Here is a 9,585-nt window from a genome sequence, read left to right as displayed (position 1 = left end):
CAGGGCGTGAGGAGTACCATATCGTACTCACATCCTAGAGACATAAACTCTAGGCTCCTAAACCAGATCACCGTGCCAAGATGTAGTGGTCGTATGGGGTCTGCCATCCGAGACTTGTTAGGATGATGAAGCTGACACACAGGTCTCCCTACCTGGTGCGCCAACTGTCGGTGTTTCGGACCGGCGGTCTCTCAACCAACTAGTAAAAATGTACTACATGCCCCTAATCCTGGATGGTGATGCAAAGAGACACAAGGTTTATACTAGTTCAGGCAATGGGTGCCCTACGTCTAGTCTGAGAGATCGATCTTGTATTCCTTGCACCAAAATGCTCATAGTAGGGGGTTACAAGCAGGGCGAGAGAGGGAGCTAGTCCTAGGTCTCTGCGTGGAGCGGCATGGATTGCTTGAGATGTTGACCTCAAGCAGTGAGGAAGCATGTGCATTACAGAGTGTCAAGCGTGTATTTGTCTACCTCGTGAGCTCGTGAGCCTGAACTAGTCATCCCTAGAAACGGCCTAGGTCTCTCCCTTTTATAGTTGAAGGGGGGACAGGGGTGATACATATGTTAGCTACATGGCGTCGTGCGAATAGAGGTGGCATGTCTAAGCCCTATAGCCTATTACTGTGGCGACATGGTTGATGGAGTGGTCTTGCCTTTGAAGTGCTGGAGCAACATGCCGGTCACATCCGATCCTATGCGACATGAGAGCTCCAGTGATAGCTTGACACAGGGCCTAGCGAGCGACATGCTGTTCGCTGTTCATCGATAGCATAAAGAGCTGAGGCTCAGTTGGTGCCAAGGCCGAACCATCGTGGGGGGCTTGGTGGGCGCGAATCCCAAGGCTGTCGAGACCCTAAAGTGGTTTGCCAAGGCCGGAGGGAGCAGTTGGTCCCATACACTGATTCCGAGGCCACAGGGACCCGAACTTAACTCTCCATGCCTCGTTGTCCTTGAAGTAGTCGGAGTTAGGCAGCATAGTGCGATATGGGTGTCAGTCGTGGGCATAGTGCTAAGCACAGCGGTCGGTAACCCTTGCTCTGTCCTATCTCAGATGGCATGGCATAGATGTGACTGGCGTCTCATCGGCCACTCCGCTGTGTTGAGCCATCGTCTGGCTGATATCGTGGGAGTGGTTGAACGCGCTGGTCGGACGTGACATCTTGTCCGAGAAGTTGGTCGAGGCGGAGGTGACGGGGTTGTTTCCGAGCCGGCCTTGAGCAAGGTGGAGAATCGGTAACTTGTCCGAGGCCTTCTGGGTGGGGCCTCGGGCGAGTCAGAGAATCGGCTCCCCATCCGAGGCCTCTCATGCAAGGCCTTGAGCGAGGCGAAGAGTCGGGGGGTCTCGGTCAAAGCCAGGGGTTAGCCAATAGTTTGTCTCTTGGCATTGGTTTTGACGGGGTCTAAGTGATTTTTTTGGTTGTTGCTTAGGGGGGCCCTTCTTATGGTACCCGATACTTGTGTAATGGGGATGCAAACCAATGGGAAGAATAAGGTTGACATGATGATTTTTCTCCCGAGGTTCATGTGTTTGCCAACATGCTAGTCCCCATTGTGTCGACCACTCACTTGGTGGTTCGGCGGCTAATTGGCATCACCTGCCAAGCCCACACGTTGGGTGCCACAAGAACCTACCCTAAAAGTGAGGGTAGCTCAATGACACACTTTACTAAAGTTGCTCTACGCGGCTCCCGCGGGGCGAGCATAATGCCCCTCACAAAGCACTTCTCTGGAGCGCCGCACAAGCTTCTTGCAGGCTTTGATGGAGACCACCACCAAGCCATCTAGGATGTGGCAACCTCCAAGAGTAACAAGCACCACCGGCTTGCAACTCGATCACCTAGTGCCACTCGATGCAACCTCATGATGCAATCGCACTAGAATCGCTCACTCACATAATCGGACGATCACTATCAAGTATGTGTGAGATGAAGGGCTCCCAAGCACTACCACACAAGCCACCAAGGCTCTAGTGTGCTCAGCTGCCGGCCCAAGGCCGACCATGGCTTCTATTTATAACCCCATGAACAAATAGAGCCATTATCCCTTCACTGGGCAAAAGTCGGGACAACCTGACGCTCCAGTCCGATTGACCGGACGCTAGACCTCGGCATCCGGTCGTGCGATACACGCTGTGGGGGATATACCCCCAGGTACCATAAGATGGTACATGGGCCGCACCATCCGAGGTGGCCCGACCCGTAAGATCAAGGTGTGCACATCAAGATTACAAGTTGTACTAGATATTGTAATAGTACCAAATTGGATACTTTACTTGTAACCTTGTCTCTTCAGAGTATATAAGGAGAGACAAGGGTCCCCTAGAGGACAGATCATACAGTATACATCTCAATACAATATACCAAAGACACAGGACGTAGGGTATTACGTCGATCAGACGGCCTGAACCTGTCTAAATCGCTGTCTCTGTGCCTTGTGTCACCATCCGGTTCCTGATTACACGCATCCTACCGATAATCTACCACCATGGGCACCCCCCTTGGTGGACTGTCGACCATATTTCGTCGACACACGCCACGTGTCCCCTTCTTCAAACATAGTTCACCCGATCTCAATGATCATCTGTTGACTAGACGCTCCAGCTTAAACTGACCGGACATAGCAGCCCTAGTGTCTGGTCGTTTCTAGTAAGGTACCAGACATGACCAGATGTGTCCAGTCGGTCACGATCGGACGCAGCACCAGCGTCCGGTCACCTCCAGCAACACTACTCTACCTACGTCATCACACGTCACCTTGACTGGATGCACCCTATCAGCGTTCGGTCGAAGACCAACGCCTGCCTGCTGACTACCACTTCTGATCGGATGCTGGAACCCAGTGTCCGGTCACTACGTGACCAGTGTCCGGTCCACTCTGTGAGACCCTATCCACTTCATATCATCACATGATCATATTGGTTCATCGATCTTGACATCACTTGCTTTTCACCATTGCCTTCGTCCATCGGAGCCAAGTCTTGCTCAAGCTTCACCGCCATGCGGTCCATCGCTCCAAAGCCTCCGACTTGCCCTTCACGCTTACAATCGGTCCATCAAGCCAAGTCTCATCTTGATCTTCTCCACCTTGATCACTTGACTCAATGTCATGTCTCATATGCAATAAGCTCCTTCATCATCATATGTGTGAGCTTTGCAACATCTCCAAGCCATTTTCACCTTCATGGCATATGTTGCTCACACATATGTACCTATGGACTAATCACCTATGTATCTCACATAAGCATAATTAGTCCACTTAGGTAGTCACTCAATTACCAAAACCACACAAGGACCTTTCAATCTCCCCCTTTTTGGTAATTGATGACAACTCTATAAAGATATAAAAATTAAGCTCTTTTGGATTCATGTTGCTTGCCCAAGCAATTTTACTAAGTGAAAATGATTTTGGACAAGTACCACAAACCCAAAATGGTAGTATTAGCTCCCCCTACATATGTGCTAGAGTGTTTGTTTTGAAGCTCGCACATATGCATAGATTAGAATTGTGGGAGAGTAATTACTACCAAATGATGCTAAGGTGTATAGAGTAAACCTTTGAAGCATTATACCAATCGGAGTTGCACCTTTAAGTTCATCCTTAGCACCATGGTTAGCTAGATATCACTTGGAAATAAAAGCACTAGATACCTTGTAAGATCAACATTAAAAGCAAGGTACTAGCATTACTTAAAAAGCATACCAAGTGTCTAGCTATCATCCTATGCATGCTAGTTATCAAATCATCATTCAAGTTCTACAACTAGCATATACCATACAAGCATGCATATTGAATTTGAAAGCTTATGCAATGCAAGCAATCACATGAATATGCAATATCAAATGCAATCAATCAAAGTTCATGAGCTTGCTCCCCCTACTTGTGTGATTCTCTTGTCCAAAAAATTTTGATCCATCTCTTTTCTTCAATGTTGCTCCCTCTTTGTCCATATCTATGTCCAACCTCTACTTCTTTGAGCTTTTATATCTTATCTCTCCCTCTTGTATAATCTCAATCTCAAAGCTTTCATATCTTTGTACAATCTCTCCCCCTTTGTCATCAATTTCCATAAAAGGTGAGGTTCTCATTGATGCAAAGGTATACGTTTGGGGTAGATGGTTGAGGCTTGAATCTTGCATTTTTTATGGACATCACTTGATTGTTGGAATGACACCACTTGTAGATACTACTTGTAACTCATACCACTTGTATCTTGGGTAAGGCTTCTTGAGATACCACACATAGGATCTTTGATCTTGATACCAATTTGTGTGACACCTCCCCCTATATGATAGCATGGGTCATCCATTTGATACACTTGAGCTCTTGTAGGTGAATGATGCATTCTTCATTTGATGATCACTTAAAGTTGAGGATCACTTGTGGAACCATCGTCTTTCATGGTTGATATCATATATAGATGTAATACCACTTGTATGAAGTAGATACCACTTGAAAGAATCTTCTAGTTTAGAACCACTTGTTGGATTTATCAATAAAGACCATTTCTTGAACATTTGCTATCTTTATGAGTACCACTTGTAGGATATCACTTGTGAGTTGATCTAGACATCACTTATGAAATCTTGATAAAATACTTGAGTCTAGATACCACTTGAAACAAACAAACTAGATATCCATTTGTATTGTTGTCTTGTGCTTGTACTCTTATCACTATCATGAGCTTCTATGGTTGACTTGAACTAAATTAATTTGCCTAAGCTTTTAAGTCCGGTTTGAACCAATGACAAGCTTCTTCACACCTCTTGCAAGGGTTATCTTACCAATGTTGTACTTGTCATTTGTTAGCAATCCAAATTAAGTCAAGTAATTGGGTTCACCAGCTCATGAACAAATTCATATACTAACCACTAGATCAAGTAATCATTCAAGCAATAGTGGTAGGCTATGAATTTAAACATTTCATTTGTTATGCATGATCCTATGAAGCATGTACTATATGCACTAACCGCATACTAGTAAGGGATGAAATGATCATGCACATTATAATGATACCTTTGCTATGTTGGAGTAGAGGATAGTTACATAGATTCCAATTCATTACTCCAATAGCAATGTGAAGTCCAATTATAAGCTTGGTGAAGACCAATAGATATCATGTTGAATTTCATTCTTCACCCATATGAAATGAATACCACTTATGATCAAGTGCATTTTCTTGTTGTGGTTGGCTTGCTTTATCTTTTGATCTTTGCTTGCATGAGAGTATCAATTTGAGAATACCACTTGAAATATCATGACTAGCTCTCTTTTGGGTGTTGCTTGCTTTTCTTGATCAACCCTTTTGATTGCTTTAACTAAGCATCTCAAATGTTCCTCGGATCACCACTTCCATGTTAGCCTTTCAAGTACCACACTTGGTTCACCTACACATAGGCGGCAAGCCCCTACACTAGGGAGAAGTGACCTCTCTCCAAGAATCATTCTTAATACTCACTTGAAATGACTTGATTTGATTGATCCAAGTGATGGATTTAACTTAGTGAGTAACCTTGATTCCTTCTTTAAGTCCTTTTCTTTCTTGTTTAAGTCCTTTTCTTTTTTCCAAATGATTTCTAATAGTCACTAGAACTTAAACTTCAACTTCATCTTGAGTTTGATCTTGATCTTCCAATTTGAGTACTGAAGGTGTGCAAAGTACACTCCACAATCAAATAGCCTTATACTCTTTGCTTGTCATGCTTCTAGATTATCTCAAAACCAAACTTAGGTACCTCACACACTTGTAACCATGTTTCCAACTTGAGGACCTTTCAATCAAAGTGACTCTAGATCAATCTAACATTTGTCACTTTACTGGCAGATTTTGTACCCTTTAAATAAATAAGCATATTTCCCAAAGTACAAATCCAAATACCACGAAATTTAGTGGAGGTGTGCATTACTAAGTTATATAGGAGCTGTAAAAATTTAAGCTTCATTTGACTTCTAGATCGCTACCAGATTTCAATTATTCCACCACTGCTACATGCTAAAAACAGCTGCACTATAGCTAACAAGAACCACTCTAAAACCAAAGCATTTCTTATCCAATTCTTATGAAATTTCTACAGCATCTTATACCATAAGTCTAGAGCATGTACACCAATTTTCATGCCAATCCAATAAGTTTTGATCACTCAAACATGTCTAAGATCATAGCTCACTCAGATTTTCAATATAGGACAGATTTTAGTCACTTGAGCTATACTTCATCAAATATGAATCAAACTTGAAACTAACTTATTTGAATACTTTCACAAGACATAAATCCATTCAATCCACTTACTAAAAGTTATCTCATGAATTTATCCAACACAGATCAATTCAAACTTGACTACTAATCAATTATCCATTCAATCATCTCATAGCAAGCAACATTGCATATTTATCTAATTCAATCAACTCATATGCACCCAAATGAAATGATCAACAAAAGATATACCTTGATTAGCTCATGATCATCTAACTTGCAAGCTTCAACTCAATTATTTGCAAACCATCAAATATATCCCATGAATCACTGACAACTTGAATTATAGCACTTGTATGTTGATAGCACATTTGGACTTCACTCAATTTGTCATGGCATTGGGACAATGATCATCTCTTAGCAATACTTGGCTCAACTATATGATCAACAAGGTGAATATTATTTGAACCAAGTCTCCAATGCCGATGGTACCTACAATCAATCATTCACTTTTTGATGGTACCCCTCTCAAGTTAGGAGCAACATACTTAGGCATAACCTTAGTATGAATAGAGGGATGTTTTGCACTAGCAACCATAGAGGTACCATTACCATCCTTTCTAAGCATATTATTATCAATAATTAAAATAGGCTTAGAAATATCACCTAGGGGACATGAATGTGCCATGTGTCCCCTTTTCCGGCATGAGTAGCACTTTCTCTTTGCTTGAGCCTTCTCTTTTTGGCTCATGTGGTGCTTCTCATTGCCTTGCCTCTCATGGATTGCTTGAGCCTTCTTCTCAAGCTTGGTAGGACACTTAGAGGCAAAGTATCCTATACTTCCACACTTGAAGCACTTTATGTGAGCATAATCTTTCTTCTCATCTTCATTCTTGCTCATCATCTTGGCATCATGAATTTGCATTTGATGCCTTGCCTTTTCACCCCTTCTAGTTTTCTTCTTCTTTATCATTAAATCACCACCATCTTCATGGTTGATCTTGATTTGAACTTGGGGTGTCTTCTCTTGCTCAACTTGTGGCTTTGGTTGAGGCTTCACTTGTTGCTTCACCAATTGCTTGGTTGGGCACATTGAGGTAAGATGACCCCAAGTGCGGCACTTGAAGCACTTGACATATTTTAGCCTCTCTTCTTCTTTTATCTTCTTGAGCTTTTCAATGTTAGGGCAACCATTTGTAAGGTGTCCCGCTTCATGACACCAGTAGCACATGGTATGAGAAAGCTTTCTTTGTTGTAGCTTCTTCATCTTTCTTTCTCTCTTTCTTTCGCCCTTTGTCATCTTCTTCTTGAAGCTAAGGCCATATTTGTCACCATAGTTTCTTTGAGTCTTCAACATGTGCTCAAAGGTGACTTTTGAGTTGTAGCACCTCTCTAGCTTGTTGCTCAATTTTTTCACTTCATTTTTGAGCTCATTGTTCTCCTTCAAAAGGTTAGTCTCACAAGACATAGAAGTAGAACAAGCATCTAATTATGAAGAGCATGGCATATCTAATAAATCATCACAAGAGGTGGATACATGCTTCTTGCCTACATCACAAGGGTTAGCAACATTTTGTAATTTATCATTTGATCCATGTGATGAGCTCTCATTATTTTTAAGTTTCTTTGTAAATACTTTAATAAGAGAAGCATGTTGTTCTAATAATTCATCATGAGATGCAAGTAGTGTCTCATGATTCAATTTTAGCTCATCATGTGAAGATTTATAAGCATCAAGTAATTTCTTATGTTCTTCACAAGAGTTCTTTAGAAATGAGTTTTCATTTTCTAAGTTCAATGTTTTAGCTTTCTCATTTTCTAAAGACATGGTTATGCTAGCAAGTCTACTAACAAGCTCATCATATGAATTAACATGATCAACCACATTATCATTTGTTACCTTGGTGTCACCTCGTGACATGAAGCAATGTGGTGATGTAGTTGGAGAGCTTGTAGTAGCATCTTCATCATGGCTTGAGCATGAACCATCATCACCATCAAGTGTGCATGGGGTAGCATCATCACTTGCAACACTTGTGGCATCATCATCAACCTTGTCAAGTGAACTTGTAGTAGATCGATCATCATTATCATCACTTGACCATGAGGTGGAGTAATCTTCCACAATCACCAAATTGTGGTTATGCTCAACACACTCATGTGCCTCTATCTTGGACTCATCATCATCATCGGAGACCGTCCCATATTTCTTATTAAGATAACTCTAAATCTCATAGACGGTCTTCATGTCAATGATCTCTCCAAATATACAATCATGCAAAGATCTATTCATGATGTTAGTAGCTTGGATGTCGAGATCTAGGCATTTCTCTTGTGCTTGAGTTAGATTATCTTTATCCAACACATGAGAAAAGCCTACATCTACCATCCACCATATTTGAGGGCAAATAAACTTAAAATTGCATATCATCCAATTTTTCCATCATGTAAAGTGTGTGCCATCAAAAATATGTGGACAATCAACATCTAGCCCATAAGCCACCATCCTCTCGGGTCGGTGAAGACCACAAATGAGAGACCTATCTCTGACACCACTTGTAGGGTCAAGATGGCGGACTAGAGGGGGGGTGAATAGTCTTTTCTAAACTTAATCACGTTGGCTAGCCAAAACAAGTGCGGAATTAAAACTGTCGGTCTAGCCAAAACTACACTCCTCTATCTATGTTCTCTAGCACCTTCCAAAGATACTAATCAAGCAACAAAGGTGCTAGGCTAGCTAGAGCTCACCTAACCAATTTTAGGAGCAAGGTCACACAAACCTATGCCACTAGTACTTTATGCAACAAGGGAGCTCCTACATATGCTAGTAAGCAAAAGCACAAAGCCAACTAAGCTCACTAGCAATGCTCAATAGCAAGTCAACCAATGCCAAATTAGAGAGTGCAATTACTTAGCTACACAAACTAAGCAATGTGACTAACAAGGTTACATAAACCAAATTAGCCACGCAAGGGAGCTACTTCTATGCTACACAAGCAAGAAGGTAACTAGCAAGCTACACAAGCTAACTAATTACAAAAGCAACAACACAAGCTCAATGTATATGAAAGTAATCGCAAGCTTGTGTAACGAGGATGCAAACCAATGGGAAGAACAAGGTTGACACGATGATTTTTCTCCCGAGGTTCACGTGTTTGCCAACATGCTAGTCCCTGTTGCGTCGATCGCTCACTTGGTGGTTCGGCGGCTAATTGGCATCACCCGCCAAGCCCATACGTCGGGCACCGCAAGAACCTACCCCAGAAGTGAGGGTAGCTCAATGACACGCTTTACTAAAGTTGCTCCTCGTGGCTCCCACGGGGTGAGTACAATGCCCCTCACAAAGCACTTCTCCAAAACGCCGCACAAGCTTCTTATAGGCTTTGACAAAG

Source organism: Miscanthus floridulus, chromosome 6 (genome assembly GCF_019320115.1).
Source record: "Miscanthus floridulus cultivar M001 chromosome 6, ASM1932011v1, whole genome shotgun sequence".
Lineage (NCBI taxonomy): Eukaryota > Viridiplantae > Streptophyta > Magnoliopsida > Poales > Poaceae > Miscanthus > Miscanthus floridulus.
This window is presented reverse-complemented; position numbering follows the sequence as displayed.